The following is a 14,682-nucleotide window of genomic DNA, read 5'->3' as shown; positions in this document are numbered from 1 at the left end:
ATCACTTAGGTTGTCATTACTCAAAGTTATTAAAGCCGTATCACAGACGCACTACAACGTCCTCTTGCTCAGCTAGCATCTCCAAAAAACACTTAATCCAATTGCCCCACACTGTAAACTTTAAAGTTCAATCCATTGGGACGCGAAATTTGTACCATCTTTCTCCCGCTATAATCGAAGGGTAGAAAAATTTGGCCTTTTCTAAATCCTCTCCTATCTCAATTCAAGGATACAGAATGTAAAGCTCTTTGGGATTTTATACCAATCTCAGGGTGTCATACCAAATGCCTATTCACGAATGAAAGATTCTCTTCTCCAAGGAAACCCCTTTTTATTGCTTGGTGATTATTGCTTACTTGTTCATCTAAGCCTTGCCACCAACCTGTCATCTTGTCATTTTGTTCAATTAATGTTTTTGACAACAAAATCCAAAAAAGAGAGTCCTAATTTAGACTCTTCATTTTCAGATTTCCAACCTTTAAACTTGGTGTGTTCTAAATAATAGTCCTGTTTCAGGTTCCCGTATTATTTAGAAACTTCTAGAGTAATATACAAAACTTCCTTTGTGAAAGTTTTATTAGTCCATTAATCATTATTCTAATGCAACACGCTTGCAAAAAGAACAAAACGTTGGATAACATAGAATTGATTTGAAAGCATAGCTTGAAATGAATATATTATCAAGAATATTGAGAATAAAAGAAGAATTGACACGTATCTTGAAAAAGAATGAAGTATTCCAAGAACAAGCAATTCAATATAAATAGTATGAAAACCAGGTGCCCCAGATAACGCAGCTTGAACTTCTCTATACAAAATTTCTGAAGACCATTCTGAGTTTGGCATGTGTTTAGAAGATCTACAGTGCTCTGTCGATGCCCCAAGATGTTGCCTACCCTTTCCTGTTGATTCAGGTATAAAACGATCACTACATGTCCCAATCCGGTCAAAATCTGAGCTACTCTGATCACTTTCTACCCTATTCTGATCAAAATTTGAGTCGCCCTTTTCGGGTTTTCAACTCAAATCCTCTTTAGTCTAAAGCGCCTTTTGCAGGTTTTCACCTTAGCCTCTCTATTTTTACTTTTCTATTTTTTATTTTTCATTTTCATTTTTTCATTTTTTTCATTTTTTTTACAACTCAAAGTGCCCTTTGCGGGTTTTTACCTTGGTCCATTCTCCTTCCTTAAGCAAAGTATTTCTTGACTGAATCTGAGTTTATAGGACTAGGCAAGTTTTTTACCATCCATCTCACTCAAGATTAATGTTCCTCCAGAAAAGGCCTTTTTTACAATGAAAAGTCCTTCCTAATTTAGCATCCATTTCCCTCTGAAATCCTTCTAAAGAGGAAGAATCTTTTCAACACTAGGTCCCCCTCGCGAAATTCTCTAGGACGAACCTTTTTTGTTGTAAGCTTGCATCGTCCGTTTCTAGTAAATCTGACTGTGATGAATAGCTTTTAGCCCTTTTTCTTTTATCAGGTTTGACTGATCATATCGAGATTGGGTCTATTCTGCTTCATCCAACTTCAGGTCAGCCAATACTCGGAGAGAAAGAATTTTGACTTCAAATGGAATGAACCGTGATAAACTAAAGAGAAATGTGTTGCCCCGGTAGAGTTTTTTCATTCTTTTTTTTATTCTTTTTTTTTAGATATTTTTTTATTAGATCTGAACTCATAGGATTAGGCAAGTCTTTGTTCTCCCTTTTGATCAGAATCAATGCTTTTCTAGATAAAGTCTTCCACATAAGATTTTCCACTTTTATTTTGTATGCAAAATATCTTCTTTGGTATCAAGTTTCTCTCATAGAGCCATTTGGGGTGAAATTTAACTATGACGAAAAAAATTTGGATCTTCTTCTTCAATTAGGATGAAATCCAACAAAAATACGGAGAAATGGCAACTTGACTTCAACGGGCAAAACTATGATGAGCCAAAGAAGAAGGCATTGCCCCGACAAAGAATTCTAACTGCATCGTTCATGATGTTAATCTTGAATATACTAAAAATTTTTGACATCGTGCTATTACTCAGATTACAATATCAGTGCTTAACCCGGGCATATCCTGGTATGACCATGCGAAGACATCTTTGAACCCTTAAGGTAACTCAACAAGGTCTTACCTTGTTTCTCCGGTTATGTACGTTCCCTTAAGGCCACAATCTCCATTGTCTCCTCATGAGGTAAAATTTGTTTCTCTTCCTGTTCTACCATCCTCAACAAGTCCGGAGATAGGTCACGATCTATGTCATCTTCAAAGTCATGAGATCCCTCTAAACACATATCTCACTCAAAAGGAGATTCTAAATCTGTAGTAGTGTTACTCATGACATTGATATCTAGGGACCTATTATAGGTACAAAAGAATATACAAAGAATGTATGAATTTATAAATAGTTATTTGTACAGTATGATTATGAATGAATGAATGAATGATTTGGAAGAAAATCCAAAAGAATGAAAGAATCTAGAATTATTCGTAAAGAATGAAAATATTGGCTCAAAATAATCACAAAGATGTATTTCATTAAAATAATAACGTTCAAACATGAGCATATTTCACAAAGGTGTTCTTATCACTTTTAGGCTAAAAGCAATAAGAGTGTTCTGAACATTACTCTGAGTAAGCTTTAAAAACTACAAGAATTTCCTCCGCTGTCCAATTATTTAGAACATCTCCAAGTTGATAAGGGCAAATATCTACAAGGACCCTTTTAAATTGTGTCTTCATATATGGTATTGATGTGAACATTTCCCAACACTTCTTCATACATTGCATTCACTCCATTATCAATCATGATTGGGTAGCAGATTTTCTGCACTAGATGAATCATTAAATTTGACAACGTCTATATTAATGAGTCTTTCAACTATCTTTTTGAATGCGGTGCAATTTTCTATCGAATGCCCCGCAATTCCTGCATGGTATTCACACTGAGCATTTGCATTATACCATTTAGGAAATGGGGGCAACATTGGTTTTAAATAAAATGGGGACACCACATGTGCATAAAATAGGCTTTGATATAGCTCGCTATATGACATCGGTATAGGCGTGAGCTGAGGCCCTTCTGTATTTGTCTTCGTGTAAGATCCTCGCTTTAAAGGGCTCTGATGGCTAGTAGTAACCGTCTTTGGCTGGCTTGTTGTAATCGACTTTGAATAACCCTTGTTATACCCACTCGCATTATTCACCTTATTTTTCATTTTCCTTGGGGACTTTAAAGTATTGATTTGGGAGTTCCACTCTCGCCCTTTCCGTTTGTAACGATCTTCAAATTGTTTTGGGAAATTCACCATCGCCTGTTCTGTTTCTGCTAGATCATCAAGGACAATAGGATTATTTAAATTTCCCCTCGGGTTGGAACCTGAGCCAGTCTGGAAATTCGCCGGTGTCGAGGTGCTGGTCTGATATTGGGGTCGGATGTTAACCATTACCCTTTGTGGATATGCATTTGGTTGTACTTGGGTATTTGTTGGGGTGAAGCCTGGAGGATATGTAGGGTCCTCATTATCATCCCCAAAGTGGACCACTGGGCTCTTCCTCTAACCCTCTAGCCAATAACTGGGTTAACTGGCACATCATATTTCTTTGGAATTCTAACAACTGATCCCTCATATCTTGTTGAAATTTGGTCAATTGCTCATGCATCTGTATTTGTATTTGCTCTAGTTTCTCTAACCTTTGGTCTATTTCTCTAGTCTTTGCTTGGGTGCCGTAAGGGTGTTGGTTTTCCAAATTAACTGAAATAATTTTACTCAATTAGGCTCTTTTAATATATTTTAATGCATATGATGTCATGTAATGCAAATGCATGAAATAAATGCATAAGGAGATGTTGATTCTTATTCAATTACATTTAGAAAACTTTACTAAAAGACAAATTTCTTTACATAAAGCGGTATATATATGACTTTGCCCTCATACTCCAGGCGAGGACATCTTCTCTTTCTTCATCCGGATGCTAAGATAAACCTTGCGAATTCTTCAAAATGGTGTTTCCTCTATCTCCTTTTTGCTTGATCCTGGTTATGATCCATCGTCTGCCCATCCCCGTAATGCTCCTCATCTTCTTTAAGCAAGTTGGAATGTCGAAAACTCTTGAATAATCAGCTTAAATCCTTGAGCCACGAAGTAAAGTCATGTATCCATCACCCTTCTTGTGTTTCTCGGAATATATTCAGGCAGCAGTATTATCCTCCACTTTATCAAGAAATTTATTTTTCATGACAAGCTCTCTAGTTTAGTAATCAAACTTAAATCAACACCTCTTTTCTAATATGCAAATACAATGCAATCATAATAAAAACACAACAAAAACAAGTTAGTACAGAGTAAAAACAAACAAGAGAATAAATAGAGTACCTATTCGGGTGACCTCTAGGGGTTTGGCATAGACCTATCTAGGGCAAGTTCTTAAGGTTCACTATATGTGGTTTGGCTTTTAAGGCAAAGGTACCCGAACCAGTAGATTCCTTGATCCTCACCCATTATAGGCTTATACGGACCAAGTTCAGTTCAGGGGAATACATTTCCCTACGGCTGCACAGAGATGAAGTTCTCACGAAGATATAGGTACAGATGTATCCCGAAAGCGATCCACTATCCTGCACGGAGGTGAAAACCTCACGAAGGAATAGTTTCTCACTCCCACTTAGAGGGGTAAAATCGTCCATGGAATGCAAAATGCAATTAAACTAACAGACTTAGACCAATTAAGCAAGCATATCATGATGAAAACCAATGAATGCAAAAGAGGAAATCGTTTAAAACAAATTTTAAATTTTTCCGACAAAAAGACAAAAACTAATCAATTTATGGCTCGACTCTCTAAAGTCCCCAGCGGAGTTGCCAAGCTGTTGAAACCATTTTTTGATAAAACAAAAAACTTTAGTTTTCAACTTAAAAACAAAAATTAGAGTCGCCATCGATCATTTACTGAAGTGTGATCGACTCACATTAAAAATGATTTTGGTCTACGAATTTTGAGAAAACAGGTTCGGGAGTCAGTTATGCACGAGGAAGGGTTAGCACCCTCGTAACGCCCAAAATCGGTACTGAATTGATTATTTAATGTCTTGATGTCAAAAGTTTGAAAAGGTTTTAAAATATGATCCTTGTATTTAAAAAACTTGTATAAATCAAATTACACATTAAAATACTCTTATTTAGGGAATATTCGATTGTTTAAGTCTGTTCTTCTTTCTTTAAATTATTTTCTGTTCTTCTTTCTTTAAATCTGTTTCAAATACAATTTTTACTAACCCCTTTCTACAGATTTTATTTGGCTTTATATAGCCGAAAATAAAAAACTAACTCCCCCCTTTTTACATTTTGTTGTTATTTTCTCGTTTATTGCCTCTTGTTTGCTGTTCGTGGCTTATTGCAGGTACCACTGGCGAGAGGTCGTGTGCAGAAGCTGCTGAACGTGGGCGGTTGTCGTGACGTGGGTGGTTGCTGTGGCGCTAGTTCACTGCCAACTGATTAGGGTTTCTGCTATTTTTTTGTGTTGGGCCATATTGCATTTGGGCTGATGTAATTTGGACCGTGTTTGGGCTTCACACTTTTATTTGGTATTATTATTTATGTACGGGCCCGGGTAAAAATTGGGCATGAAAATCTTCATATGAGATGCATGGCACACATTTTGAATTTGATTGTTGTTGAAGGCTTAAAGGAAATGAATAAATCTGTTGAACATGTTAGGGGGTTGTTAGATATGTGAGACAATCTCCAGCTAGAATACAAAAGTCTAAGGAGTGTGTTGTGGTGGAAAAGATAAAGTGCAAGAAGATGTTGTGTCTTGATGTTTGTACTAGGTGGAACTCGACCTACTGAATGTTAGACACTGCTCAGAACTTTGAGAGAGCTTTTGAGAGATTTGAGGAGCAAGATACAAACTTTAGGGCTGAACTTGAAAGGGGAGAGGGTTGGCCTAGTGTGGATGATTGGGATAATGTTAGAAACTTGAGGGATTTCTTGGAATACTTTTATGAAGTCACTTTGCGTATAACTGACACTTCATATGTCACGTCCAATAATTTTTTGATGAGCTTTCTGAAATTGATATTCTTTTACGAGATGCTCAGTTAAAAAGTAATATTGATTTCAGTGTTATGGCTATCAAGATGAAAGAGAAGTATGATAAGTTTTGGGGTGATATTGATAAGATGAATTTGCTTATGTTTGTTGCTTATATTTTAGATCCTAGACAAAAACTAAAGTATCTTGAATTTGCACTTAGTGAAATGTCTAGTTCTGAAACAGCTTGTAAAATGATGCAAAAATTGAAGGAATCTTTGTATGAATTGTTTGATGAGTATAACCCTCCACTTCATAGTACTTGTAGCCAATTGAGTGTGCCAACACATGTTTCTCTCGGTGAACCACAACAAAAAATGAAAAGGCGAATGCAAGCTTTGTATAAAAAGCGTGAGCTGGAAATTTGTGGTGAGGATAAAATATCTGAGTTGGATAAATATCTAGCTGAGGCTAATGAGGAATTTGTTGAAGATTTTGATATTTTATTGTGGTGGAAAGTGAACAGCCCTAGATTTCCCACTCTTTCAAAAATGGCCAGAGATGTGCTAGCTATACCGGTTTCTACGGTTGCTTCAGAGTCTACATTTAGCACCAGGGGACGTGTACTTGATCAATATAGGAGTTCTTTAACTCCTAAAATTGTACAAGCTCTTGTGTGTACTCAAGATTGGATTCAAAAATCATCATCATAAGAAGACATCAAAAACTAAAATCTTCCAAAAATGACACCACCCAAACAGCTTCGTATCTATACAAGAAAAAGAAAACATATCCCTGAGACTGTTTTGCAATTTGATTCTTGCCGAGAATTGGATTTGGGTCTAGCTGCCGAAATGGAAGAAGAAATCAGTAAGTCTACTACTCTAGATGACTTACCTGTTTCTATTAGAAAAGGATTTAGACAGTGCACCAAGCATCCTATTGAAAAATTTGCTGGTTATAATTTATTGATGCATTCTTTTCAAGCATTTACAGTAACCTTGGATAAAGAACAGGTTCCCACAAGCATAGCTGAAGCTCTAAAGGATCCAAAATAGAGAAGGGTTGTTGAAGAGAAAATTTGTGCACTAGAGAAAAATGCTACTTGGACCGTTACAGACCTTCCTCAAGGAAAAAATGTTGTTGGCTGTAAATGGATCTTTGCTGTAAGGTATAACTCCAATGGCAGTATCCAACGATACAAAGCTAGACTAGTGGCTAAAGGCTGTACGCAAACATATGGGATAGATTTCACAGAAACTTTTACACCTGTGGCAAAGCTTAACACTGTTCGAGTACTCCTATGTTTGGCTGTAAATTGCGATTGGCAATTACACCAACTTGATGTAAAAAACACATTTCTTAATGGCAAGCTAAAGGAAGAAGTCTATATGAAATTACCACCTGGCTTAAAGTCTTTTAAGGTAGCAACAAGATTTGCAAGCTCAACAAGTCTCTATACGGGTTAAATCAATCACCCAGAGCTTGGTTTGAGAGGTTCACTAAAGTCATTCTTAAAAATGGCTATAAGCAGTCCCTTGCCGATTATACACTTTTCATCAAGGTAACTTCTATAAATAAGAAAGCTATCCTAATTATGTACGTGGATGACATAATTCTTACTGGAGATGATGAGGAAGAGATTAGCAATTTGAAGAAGTTGTTAAATAGGGAATTTGAAACCAATGACTTAGGAAAGCTAAGGTATTTCCTAGGAATGGAGGTGGCAAGATCAACAGAAGGACTTGTGATCAATCAAAGAAAGTATGTACTTGATTTACTCAAAGAAACTAGTTTTCTTGGTTGTAAGCCAGTTGATACACCAATGGAGGCAAACTTGAGATTCAACAAAGAAGATGGGTCTTTAATAGGAAGAGAGAAATTTCAAAGATTAGTTAGAAAACTAATTTACTTATCCTTGACGAGGCCAAATATAGCATTTCCCGTAAATATGATAAGTCAACACTTGACTAATCCTACTGAATAGCATATGGCAGCAGCAAATAGAATTCTCAAGTACTTTAAAAAAACTCCAGGACACGACTTAATGTTTAAGAAGACACAAGACAGAACTGTTAAGATTTTTACAGACTCTAGTTGGGCCGGAGATCTCACTGAAAGAAAATCCAATAGTGGCTACTGTACTTTTGTTTGGGGGTAACCTTACAACTTGGAGAAGTAAAAAACAATCTGTCATTTCAAGAAGTAGTGCTGAAGCTGAATTTAGAGCACTAGCTTTGGGAATATGTGAAAGAATTTGGCTACTTAAATTATTAAAAGAAATTGGCGCTAATCAAGAGGATCACTTTGAAGTTTTGTGTGATAATCAATCTGTCATTCAAATTGCCAAAAACCCAGTTCAACATGACCGAACAAAGCATGTTGAGATTTATAGGCATTTTATTGCTGACCAAGTCAACAAAAAGACAGCCACTCTTTCATACATTCCTTCAGAAGGACAGATTGCATACATTCTTACTAAGGCTTTGCCAAAGCCTGTTTTCAATAAATTCCTATTCAAGCTGGGATTATATAATGTATATCCTCCAACTTCAAGGGGAGTGTAGGAACTATAGATATATATGTCATTCCTTCAGTTAAGGGATTCTGAAAATATTCTTTTTATTACAATTCCTTATTTTAAGGGATCATATCTCCTAATATTAGTATCTTTCATAACTTAGAGTTTCCTAGATTGGAGACATAGTTTGTATATATAAAGGTGTAATATGTTCTATTGAATAATATAGAAATACAGAGAATTACTCTAATTTCTACACAACACGTTTAATAAGGTCCACTTAAAGTACTTGCCTCTATTGGAGGATTTCTCTCGTGCCGATACTTACAGCTAGGAATCAGCAGTGTTGGCCATATTGTATCGTGAGCTTTGCCAAGCAACAAAATATAGGATTAGTAACATGGTTGGTTGTTTGGATCTACTACAATCCTGGGCTCTATACAAGATACTGTTTCTAGCCGCTGTTAGGCACCAACCATATTCGTGGCCACTTGTAAATAGGTAAAAACAAAATTATACTTAACATATAAGGACTCATAAGTGTGGATAATATTTTCCCAAGTTTAACTGCAAACGTGTTTTTTTCAGTTTTAGATAGGCCACGTCTTCGGGAATTGGTACAAGCCAAACATTAATCATTTACTGCTAAATAATAGAGGCATCCGCCGTAAAGAAAGTTACTTGTTTGTTTCAACCCTATTTTTGGCATTAAGGTTGCTAGCCTGTAAAATGTGGCTAAAAAAACCATTGAAATTGGCAAGTGACGCGTACGCCTCAAGACAGAGTTAACGACCTCAACGAGGTTGGTCGTCATATGACCATATCAGTACCCCTCGTCAAAACATTGAGCCCATTGTCACGGCTCCATGCTACCCAACCACTGTCTGAGAGAAGTTTTGGACCCTGCCATACCAGTCTCTAACCTCGCCAACTTATGTCTGAATCGATATGCTTCCAACTCGTATCCTACGTATGTATTCCGATAAAACACGTTACTATCCCAATTAAGAAATAGACTCTAAATATTTACAAATAAGAATTTAAATACGATATTACCCATGTTCACGATTCGTGTACGCCAATCTTTGTTCTTGTACTCATTGTGGAAGTTGACAGCAATGTGACAGATACAGTAGATGAACCTCAGATTGTCGAATCGAAGTAACAAGGCCCTTCGATCTGTCAGGGATAATGCAAATGTTGTCTTTCCTGACAACATGCCTCCGCAAGCTCCGTATGAAATATGCCCACGATTCGGAGTTCTCCAACTCCAAGATGGCGAAAACGATCGGTAGTACATTTCTGTTACCGTCTTGCCCAATTGCAATCAGAAGTATTTGCATGTATTTTTCATAAAGTCACGTTTTATCAACTTGCACTAGCAGTTTGCAATGGGAAAAGGCCCTAACATATGGATCGAAAGTCCAAAACAGTCGATGGAAAACTCTTCTCCCCAGTTCCAATTGTCCATTCGGGCCTCTATAAGGCAACGTTTGCAAGTCCACGACAGTTCCTGGGATGAACTCCAACATCACTGAAATCCAACCCTGAAGTTCATTGTATGACTCATCCCAGTCGCCGTACAACTATTGCATGGCCATTTGTTTTGCCCACCACGCTTTCTTGTACGATACTCTGTACTAGAATCTGGCTTGCATGTCTGCAATCAATGTCAACATAAAAATGATTGGGCTATCTTTCACTAGTGGCATGATGCAGTTGCAAATACTTTTGGCATCCAATTTCCAGTGGTCTTGAGACATACATGTGACAGTTTATGTATGACTCACTTCTAATGTTCGTATTTGTCACTATTGAGTCCTTTATATAAATACAACTCGAACCCGCCAACCACACCCATCACCGACTCTTTAACATTCCCCAACATATAATGTCGGTGTAGACTTGGCAACCTTGTAATCAATCGACAACTTCATGTTGTACTGTTTGATGACACACAGTCCGTCTTGTTCTCGAACTGTTGCCCAACGAACAACTCCACCAATTGCAAATATGACGCCAATATATGAGCAGGTACTATATTGACGTACTCAGGGAACTCGGATGCATACATTGCATTTGGATCTACGTTCAACATGTCACCCCCAAGTTCAATTCGTAAAAACAATGCGACGACTCAGGTTACTAAATGAAGGGTCGTGAACATCTTTAACCTCCTCCGGGCCTTTACCATCGATATCGTCCAAAATTTCATCAACATCAGGGTCACTAAAATCTTCAACGTCTTGATTAGAATCTTCACCATTATTGGTCCTTTCTTCGACGTCTGCCTTTGTGCTTATTATCATCTCCGGATGTATTTGTAGACGGGGACTGGGGGTAGGGTTGTTATACGAACTCCCACCATAATTTGGATTTTTGGGTATCTGTGATGTCCTTCCACATTCTAACTGGTCTGTCCATCCGACATTAAGATCAAAGCCAACTTTGCGGCTTATTAGACTAACATTCTCAATAGGCTCTAAATCTGGTAACTCAGCAAATAACTCAACTGGTTAGGAGTTCTCACTCCCAGTCGACCACCACATTTCCATCATAGTGCCCAAGTCATCATCATCTAACGGTTGCATCTCACAAAATTTCAACGGATCTGTAGAAATTGGAAACTTGTAAAATAATCTCAACATCACCCTTCCACAACGGATAGCTATTTTCGCATTGATCTTCCTTTTCATTTCTGCCAGCTTCACATTTTTTTTAAATCGCTATCCTACTCTTTGTTGACCTTGAAATGCACAATCAACATCACCTTCTACAATTTCACCATAAAAAAGAACGTACACCAAAAAACCTAGTTATTCATCTTCAACAGAATTTTTGAACTCTCCTACTAAACACAACAATTTCACCATTCTATATATGCTAGAGAACCAAGAGGTGGAGCCATAAAGAATAACTCCACCAAAGTAAAATTTTATATTAAAAAACATATTTTAAAAAAATTATCCTTATAATAAAGTGGTCGAGCCATTCTAAATGGCCCCACCAAATAAAATATTATTTTTAAAATTTTAAATATAATTTTAAAATACGTTTGAATATCTTTAAAATAATTTTAAAAGATAATAATTTTAAAAATAATAATTAAAAATTTTAAAATATACATTTAAAATATTATAAACCAAATAATAAATTTGAAAGGTCATATATTTAAAAATAATATATTTTAAATGTTTTATAATATTAAAATTATATTTAAATTTTTAAAAATAATTTTAAAAAAATATTTAAAATTTTAAATAATAATATTATAAAAATTAAAATATACATCAAAATATTATAAAACAAATAATAAAACAAATAAAGGACAAATAAAAAAACTAAAAAAGTAAATAAAGAAAAACAAAATTAAAAAAACGAAAAAGGACAAAGGACAAAGGACAAAGAAATGAAAGAAAGAATCAGAAAAAAAAAAACGAATGACAAAAAAAAATTCAGGCTATTTGAATAGGCAGTAGAATAGGCTAGGTCTTGGAATTTGGTGGCGTCAAATTATTAGGCTCCACTAGAAAAAGGTAAAATTACTTAAAGCTCTCCCTATTTTTTTCTAAAATCACAGTATTTCCCTAGTATTTATACAAGTGGCCTCATTCTATATGGCTCCATCAAAAAATTAATTTTTTATGCAAATTGCTAACGTAGCATGTTGGTAGCGCCAAACACTTTGGCACCACCAACTTTTATTGTAGATTTTGAGTTATTTTCGTATTTTATACAAAAAAAAGTTATTTAAGTAATTAATTATTTTTGGGGGTTAGTTTTATAAAAAAAAGTTGAAAATTTTTGAGGCAAGAGTTTTTGACAGAAGAAAGGAAGGAATGTGAAATCATAAGTTTTTGATAGAGGAAAGAAAGAAGAAATGTGAAGAAAAAGAGGTATAAGAGGATGCCACGTGGTGATGCGCGATTGGCTAGTACTGTTATATTAGCAAAAAATTAACGGCATTAGACTCAAGTACCAATTTAGTTGATGGAAAAAAAGTTAGGGTACCAATCTGAGAGAAATGAATAAGTTCAGGTACTAATTTTATATTTAACCCAACTTAAAAATAATAATTTTTAGTTCTTTTATTATTTTTTACATTATGTCTCTATTTATTTTTTTTTTCTTTCTTCTTCCTTTATAATGTCTAACAATCTAGCAATGCTAGCAATGCTTGAAATTGGTCCTCTTGAGATCGAGATACTGGCAATCAATTTTGTTTTCGAACTTCACCGCTTACTTGCTCGACCTCACAAGATTGAAAAAGTCCTTTCGTAGATCAAAATCAATATTTTCAGAACTGGACCCGACCAGTCAGTTGGATTGGAAACTAATCTAGATTTAAGGGATGAAATAGTTGACTCGCAAACCAATACAAATCAATTGGACTGAGCTAAAAATTGATTGAACCAATTTTCTCTATTTTTTAAATATTTATAATTTTTAAATATATATAACAATACTGTCTTTTCTTACTATTTGACCATTTTTAATTGATTATCTTCTTTTTAAACAGATTTAATGATTTGACTAACCATTGAACTAATAGAGATACCAATTTGAGAAAAGAATAATTGAAGTACCACTTATAATCAAAAAATATTTAGATAAATAAAATTGAAGTACTAAGATGGAAAAAGGGTACAGCTTAAGTACAAGGTTAAGCCCAAATTTATCAATGCATTCGCAAAAAACCAATAGAAAGATAATATTTAATACATTGGTAGTGAATCACTTTGTTAATGAGCGTATATATATTTATGTATAAATATTGAAAATTGTATTTAAACCTAATTAATTTTTTATACTTTGTTATAAATTATTCACTTTTTTACTGTTTGTTTCGTAGGACTTGCATAATTTTTGGATGGGCCTTTGAAATTAGCCCATGATCAACGCACTAAAATCTCATTCGAAATCCACACCCAAGTATTATTTGTGTTGGGCTTAGAAAATGGTAATTTTAAGGATAATAACACTTCACACTTACTCCACTCTTTTGAAAGTATAAAATTAAAAATCCAATTAAACCCTTGATATTATTTATTTATGTATTTTTATTATTTTTAATTACAAAACAAATAAAACTTAATTACATATTCTAATACTATAAAATTAATATATTTGACTTCATAAAAATTTAGTTAACTTCAATTAAAAATAAATGTTTTAAATTTATATATTAATCTTGATATAAATTAATTAAATTATTTTTTATAAAGTTAATTAATTACCATTATTCTGAAGGTTTTAATAGAAAATATGATTAAAAATAAAATAAAAAACGAATTCATATCAAAGTTAATACATAATTAAATTAAAATTAAGTTTTAAATATTTAACATGTATTTACACAATACATTATCATTGATAATGGTTTTACAAAATAATATTAAAGCAATGAAGCATTGAAGGTTAAAGCTTTGAAATCTTAGAATCTTAAGTTCAAGCCTTACTCTGTATAAATCATATGTGAGTTTTCAAATCTATATTATTCTAGTTTATGCCCTACCATTTATGAACCCTCTATAGATTTATATTGATCCATGTCTAGATATATTATGGTTACGAGTTTAATTATAATGATTAATTATAATTATAATTATTCGAATGTATTGTTCATAACTGCAATTGTGATAATGATAAGCCATTTATAAAAAAAAATTAATATAACTCTGACTTAGAGCACCCACTCAGTCTCAACCCTAAAACTATTAATAGGTTCTCCAATTCCTTACATGTACCCAAAGTTAGGGTCGGAAGGTTCCAAGTCAAGGATCCCTAGCTTCATGATATTCACCATCTACCTTCTGTTTGTTCCTTTTCATCATCTTCAATATATACATGCCTATAATGATTCCTAGGCAATCATTATCACTTTTTTCAACTCAATGTCCCTTATACACCGTCTCATTTATTCTTAACATGAAACAGATCAAAGAAGTTCATCATGATGCACAATAATTGTAAAATACTTGAAACGGACCATAGAAACAAACCAAACATTAAATCCTGAATAATATCAAGCATCAACCAAAAACATAACATTTTTACTTTACATGACAAGATATAAAATTGGAACCTATGGTCCACACATGCCAAGAACATTAATCTATTAACACACTAGGTCTCA

The sequence above is a fragment of the Gossypium raimondii genome, chromosome 10 (genome assembly GCF_025698545.1).
Source record: "Gossypium raimondii isolate GPD5lz chromosome 10, ASM2569854v1, whole genome shotgun sequence".
NCBI lineage: Eukaryota > Viridiplantae > Streptophyta > Magnoliopsida > Malvales > Malvaceae > Gossypium > Gossypium raimondii.
This window is presented reverse-complemented; position numbering follows the sequence as displayed.